This window comes from Gastrolobium bilobum, unplaced genomic scaffold (assembly GCF_033153095.1).
Source record: "Gastrolobium bilobum isolate Gb01-03AN ecotype WA unplaced genomic scaffold, APGP_CSIRO_Gbil_v1 utg33257, whole genome shotgun sequence".
NCBI classification, from domain to species: domain Eukaryota; kingdom Viridiplantae; phylum Streptophyta; class Magnoliopsida; order Fabales; family Fabaceae; genus Gastrolobium; species Gastrolobium bilobum.
The window spans coordinates 102792-109032 of NW_026895794.1; the positions used below are offsets into that span (position 1 = coordinate 102792).

At 31.7% G+C, this 6241-nt stretch overlaps 2 non-coding genes across 2 annotated transcripts; both read right to left on the reverse strand.

Moving 5' to 3' along the window:
* Window positions 1–2762: 2762 nt before the first annotated feature.
* On the reverse strand, window positions 2763–2908 carry LOC133296060 (small nucleolar RNA snoR138). The gene has a single exon (XR_009749445.1). It is a non-coding gene; the product is annotated as a small nucleolar RNA snoR138 (small nucleolar RNA).
* Window positions 2909–2985: 77 nt separating this feature from the next.
* Window positions 2986–3118, reverse strand: LOC133296059 (small nucleolar RNA U19). The gene has a single exon (XR_009749444.1). It is a non-coding gene; the product is annotated as a small nucleolar RNA U19 (small nucleolar RNA).
* Window positions 3119–6241: the final 3123 nt, after the last annotated feature.

Genomic DNA, 6241 nt, shown 5'->3' on the forward strand with positions numbered 1-6241 from the left:
AATGAATAGCACCCAAAATGAGACATGACCAACCTCGTGTCATACCCTCATTTAAATAGTAAATACCATTTTTAGTCCCTGACAATATCCACGAATCCATTTTCAGTCCCTAGCAATAAAAAAAAGGACAAATTGATCCCTGAAATAACAAAAAAGAGGTCATGTTCATCCTTGCGTTAACTCCCACCTAACAGCCCAACTAACGGTGCACAGTTGGCACGTTAGTTTGTTGATGCGGCTTGGATATGGGACACCGTGGAAGATGATACGACGATGTTTTGGTCCCTGTCAAAACCACGAGGGCCATTTTGGTCCCTGTCAAAATGCACGAGGACGTTTTTAGTCCCTGACAAAAAGCACGGGCCCCTTATTGGTCCCTAACCAGAGAAAAATAGGCACATGACTTCATTGCTTTTCTATGCAGTCCAATTTTGCAAAACAGAAATGCATTACATCAGAAACATGAGTGCAATCCATTTGTTCATCACAAAGTAATTAAACTAAATTTCATCACAAAGTAAAATACTCCTTCTTGGCATTTTATTTCAATGAAGTTTGTGTTTCTAACTGAAGTTTCAACCTTATTAACGATTATTCATTTCTTTTTCAATGCTAATTAAGCTTCCCACTTTGTTAAAAGGGATTTTTGGCTCTTGCAAACAGCTTTTACGATCCCTAAAATACTATGAACTGCTTTAATTCTTTTAGTCTGTATAAAACATAGCATTATGCGATTTACGAACAATATCTTCAGTAGTGTAGCATTACAATTATACTATTTATTTTTCTATAAAAGATAATTGCGTGATTGTTGATATTTAAATACAGAGAAAAATCAGAGAAGAAACAAGGTAAATGATTGCTTATAATTGCAATGCATGGCAGTTGACTGGACTGCAACAGTTGGTAGTTCTCAGCCTCATGAAGGCAACTTGAGAGGAAACAGCCCACCTCCATCAAATCCACAACAAGTAAATGAGTTGTTGAGTAATGAAACAATAAATGTAGCAACCAGTGGCACACGAAGCAGATTATTGACCTTCATGAGCACACCTGATTTTAGGCCACCAAGGTCTGCCTCAAGAAAATGACCTGCTGCTATATGCGACCTGGGAGTAGTGCATGAGCCAACTGAGAAGAGTTTATTATTATATGACTGGCCTTTTTTGAAAATTCTGACCATTATGTATTTGGAGGCCTTATTATGTCAATGTTTTCTTTTGTAAATTCTGGCTATACTGTATTAGAGGTCTTTCTTTTAATTCCTGACAGTTGGCTTTATTTTGTAATACATTACTGTACATTCATGTCTTCAAATATAATGATACTCAAATCATGTTCCAGCTATTATGGTTCACAAGGTTGATGAATGTTTAAGTTTACCATTTTTGATGTTTTTTAACTAATATACGTAGTTGTAGTTCTTGTAGATCCATGTCTTCTGGTTTAACAAATTGGACTGCATACAAATCCAATTTAATGTCATGTTTCTGTGTTGCAAAATTGGATTGCACTCCTGTTTCTGATGTAATGCACTTCTGTTTTGCAAAATTGGACTGCATAGAAAAGCAATGAAGTTATGTGCCTATTTTTTTCTGGTTAGGGACCAATAAGGGCCCCATACTTTTTGTCAGGGACTAAAATGTCCTCGTGCATTTTGACAGGGACCAAAATGGCCCTCGTGGTTTTGACAGGGACCAAAATGGCATCGTCTCGTCTTCCACGGTGTCCCACATCCAAACCGCGTCAACAAACTAACATGCCAACTGTGCACCGTTAGTTGGGCCGTTAGGTGGGAGTTAACAGAAGGATGAACGTAATCTCTTTTTTGTTATTTCAAGAACCAATTTATCCTTTTTTTATTGCTAGGGATTGAAAAAAGCTAATATTGTCATGACTAAAAAAGATATTTACTCTTCTTTTAAATATACATTTGGATATAGGTTTCAAAATATTACTTTTTCTTATATTCTTATTTAATTTGTAACATTTTTATAATTCTTAAGCTAATTTTATTTGTTGTATTAAATTTTGTATTATAATTTAGAGGAAGGATATTGTAACAATCAATTAGTGTTACTACCAATTAATCTTATCGTTAGATCGATTGTGTTGATGGTTATGCTTCCGCACCTTTGTATGGTTATTATTCCTCATATTTAATACTTTCACATTAAATATGATAAATTATAATCATAAAAACAAAGATAAAAATAATATAATCGTTGGATCAACATAATTTATCTAAGATGAAATTTATTAGTAGTAATACTAATTGATTGTTATATCATCCTACTCCCCCAACAAATCGAAATGGAGCTTTATAGGAAAAGAAAAAGAAAAAGCAGGAATATCCGAAACTAGATGAGAAAAGAACAAGAATTGAAAAATTTGTTCTTCTCCTTCAAAAAGATTCGGTGGGTTAAACCCTTCGACTTTTAGCCTCCGAGCGAACCGAAAGATCTGCGGTTTTAAGATCTTTCAGCTTTGTCATGGAGGCTTTCACAATTTAAATCCAAATTCAAAGGGTTAAACTAAAGTAAACAACCGTGAGATTAAAGTTCCAATGTCATAAAATCAGAAACATTAGATGTTAATAAAGCAGAAAAATAATAAACAACTTCGAATATCCCAAAACGGCCGTCGTATTACCTACACCGTTAGGTTTGTGTCTTTTTGAGAGGCTCAAACTCAACCTCCCAAAAACACGACACAAAAGGTAAAACAGAAAATCACAAAAAAAATTAGAAAAAAAAAAATGTGAATATCCGAATATATCCAGGTAAGGAACAGAAGAGAAAGCGTTTCCGTACCCTCATACCAATTCGAATGTTCAACCTTTGATATGCGCCTCTGTCTGAACCAAACGGTGTGTCGTTTTTTCACAGTGTGGTTATTCGGAGGCATAACAAGATAAACCAAACAAAACCAAATATTTAATTTAAAAATAAAATAAATAAATAAATAAAAGAAGTAAAGAGTTAGAATTGTGAAAGGCATGCTTGAGGGACAACTGATATATGAAAAATCAGAGAGTCCCTTCAAAAAACCTCTCTCTAAAAGAAACCAAAAGTTAATTTGGCTTCCGATTGATATTCGCCTCTTAACTAAGCCACATATGAAATTGGTTATTTTCATAGGACTACTCAAGGAGGCATAAAAATGCGAAACTAAAAATTGAAGCTATGGCGTTAGGAACTGAATTTGGAACCATCGAATTGAAACCATTCGATTTATAATTGAAGCAATGAAGAAAACGGAGACATCGAGAAGAAATACCTATGCGGCGCAGCAACGTTGGTGCTCTTATCGGCTTTGGGTTTTAGGGTTCCTCCGTCCCATTTTAATGATGTTTTTGTTATGCAATTGCGTTAATACCCTCTTCCAAGGTTATAAGCTGTTTGATTATAGAGAAATTCTTAGGGCAATTTTTTTTTTATAATTTTGTTATTTATGCTTAAATATGTTTGTTTTTTTTTTTTTGTACTAAAATGCATAATTCGTGTCAATAAAATAATATAAAATAGAAACTAATAGAATAGTAATATCTTGCATATAGTATTTAGTAATTATAGAAATAATTGTTCTGTTTTGCGTTCAGTACTTATTAAATAGAATAAAATACTGTCTTGTCTATCAAAAAAAAATACTGTCTTTAATATATATATATATATATATATATATATATAGAAGTTGTAAAAGAATTAAATTATACGAAAATAAAGAATGTAGTTGTAGAAAAATAAATTTGTCGTTATTATTATACAAATAAAAAGTTGTAAACGATAATTTAGTAAAATATTAGTATAAAGTACGACGTATATGATATATATTTATGTTGAATAAATATTGCGGTGTTGATTTTACACAATTATAAATTATTTATATTGCGATTGGCATCAATTATGATTATTAACATTTATTCTTTTTATCATTTTACATGGTTGTTATAAAAGGTTGTTTGATCAAACAAAATATATAATAATAATTAAATTACCAAAATCTTCAGTGTGTGTCTAATATTTTTGTATCTCTTCATCGATTTGTTCTCCGTCTTCTCTTTTCTCGTTAGAGATGTTTATCAACCGATTCAAACCGCAGTGACCGAATCGAAAAATTAATAATCCAAAAATCATAAACCAAAAAAAAATCCGCATATTTTAATTGAATTGGATGGTTTTCAGTTTGGTTGGTGAAAATTGATCCAATGCATTATGTATTTATTATTTTTTTAAAAATGGTGACTTAAAAAATCCGCATATTTTAATTGAATTGGATGGTTTTCAGTTTGGTTGGTGAAAATCGATCCAATGCATTATGTATTTATTATTTTTTTAAAATGGTGACTTGAAATCTTGAATGTTATTGACAACAAACTAACTTGTTTTACTTTTTTATTGTCTATCTTTACTTGCAAAAAATGAAGAAGAAAAGGAACGAAGAAAATGGAAAGAAAAAAGGGGGAAGGGAAGGGGGGAGATCCCCTCTTTTTTCTTTTTTTTATCCATATTCATAGACATAGAATTCATGTCATAATTAAAGATCTAATGTGTAATTCTTTTTCGTAATAAAAAACGATGAGAGGTTACTGATAATTCTAGAAGAGTTTTTTATTTAAAAATTCGGTTATTACTCAATAAATTCAAATTTTTATTTTTAAATTCCAATTCTTTGAGTTTTAAGGCTTGTTTTTGTTTGAAGACTTGAATTTTTCATTGGTTTGTAATTATGAATGACTTTATTTTGATATAGCTAGTGATTTGTATGATTGAAATTTTAGTCTTTTCAAAAAACCGAAAATCGATCGAATACAAACTGAATAAAATTGGATTGGATCGAATCGAATTTTAAACAAAAAATCCCAACTGAATGGATGATTTAATGATTAAACTGAAAGAATTGGATATGATGATTGATGCTTCAAAACTGATCCAATTCAGACGCGAACACCCCTTCTTCCCATTCCTCTCTAAATCATGTTGCAACAATTTTCTCCCTTCGACTACCAAACATGGGTTTCCCTTGTGAGTCTCTCTTCTTCTATTGCATTGTTTTTTATTTGGTGGTAATTGACCAAATTCCTAAAGCATGTTAAAGGATATTTCGGCAAGAATGAGGTAATCATAATCTCTAGTAGGGGTGTTAACGGTACGAGCCGAGCCGAACTTTGGTCTTAAGAGGCTAAGCCTATGTTTAAATGTGTTAGTTTGACCAAGCCTGCTACCAGTTATTAATATAATTATTGGAATGTGGCCTGTCTTATTTACAAAAAATAAAAACCTGATTTAGCCTGTTAGCCTGTTTAAAACAAATAAGACAATATAAATTTATCCAAACAGAATATACAATCAACAACACTGGTAATTCCGTAAATATCCATAAATTCAATGTATATCCAAAGAGTTTGGTGTTTATCATTTTAAATGACATAAGTTATGTTATTTTAAGAGAGAAATAGACACAAAAAATGAAAATCATGGGAGAGAAAGTGGGTGAGTTTTTTTAATTTAAATTTTAAATAAAAAAAATTTCTTGTGTCTATCTCTCTTATAAAATGACATAACTTTATGTCATTTAAAATGACAAACATTTTTCTTATATCCAAATAGCCTAATATAGAACAAAATCATTCAAAAAGCCTGTTTAACTAATAAAATGGAACGAAATGGATTGAGAAGAGAGAGAGGACTCTTACAAGCAGTATAAAAAATATAAGATAAAAATAAAAATTAATATACTAGTCCAGCCTAAGAGGCTCTAAGGCCGAGCTTTTCAATTGGAGTCTGAGTCCTTTTTATTAAATGGACTTTTATACAAGTTCAAGCCTGGTTCTAACAACTAATTTTAGACATGTAAGCTCAGGCTTTCACGCTGGTTCGCTTAGCACCCCTAATCTCTAGATAATATTAGGTTGTATGAAATTGTGATATGTTTCAACTTAATAAGGATATTATTCTAAATGTATTCTTGGCAAAAAAAAATTATCTGATAGAATAGAACGAGGTGTACATATTATAGAATACTAATTTTCTTGATCAGTTGTCCCACTACAGCCCCCTATTTATCTATTGCAAAGTACCTCGTGTTTATCAAATTAGAAATGCAATATTGAATATTTTCACATTTGTCTCTCTTCTCTTCTTCTTCTTGAGGAAGATCGTGTTGCATATCAAGTCAACCTAGCAAATACAAGTGGGAAACTCAGCACCAGACTCTCCTCTCATGGCTTATGACCACTCTA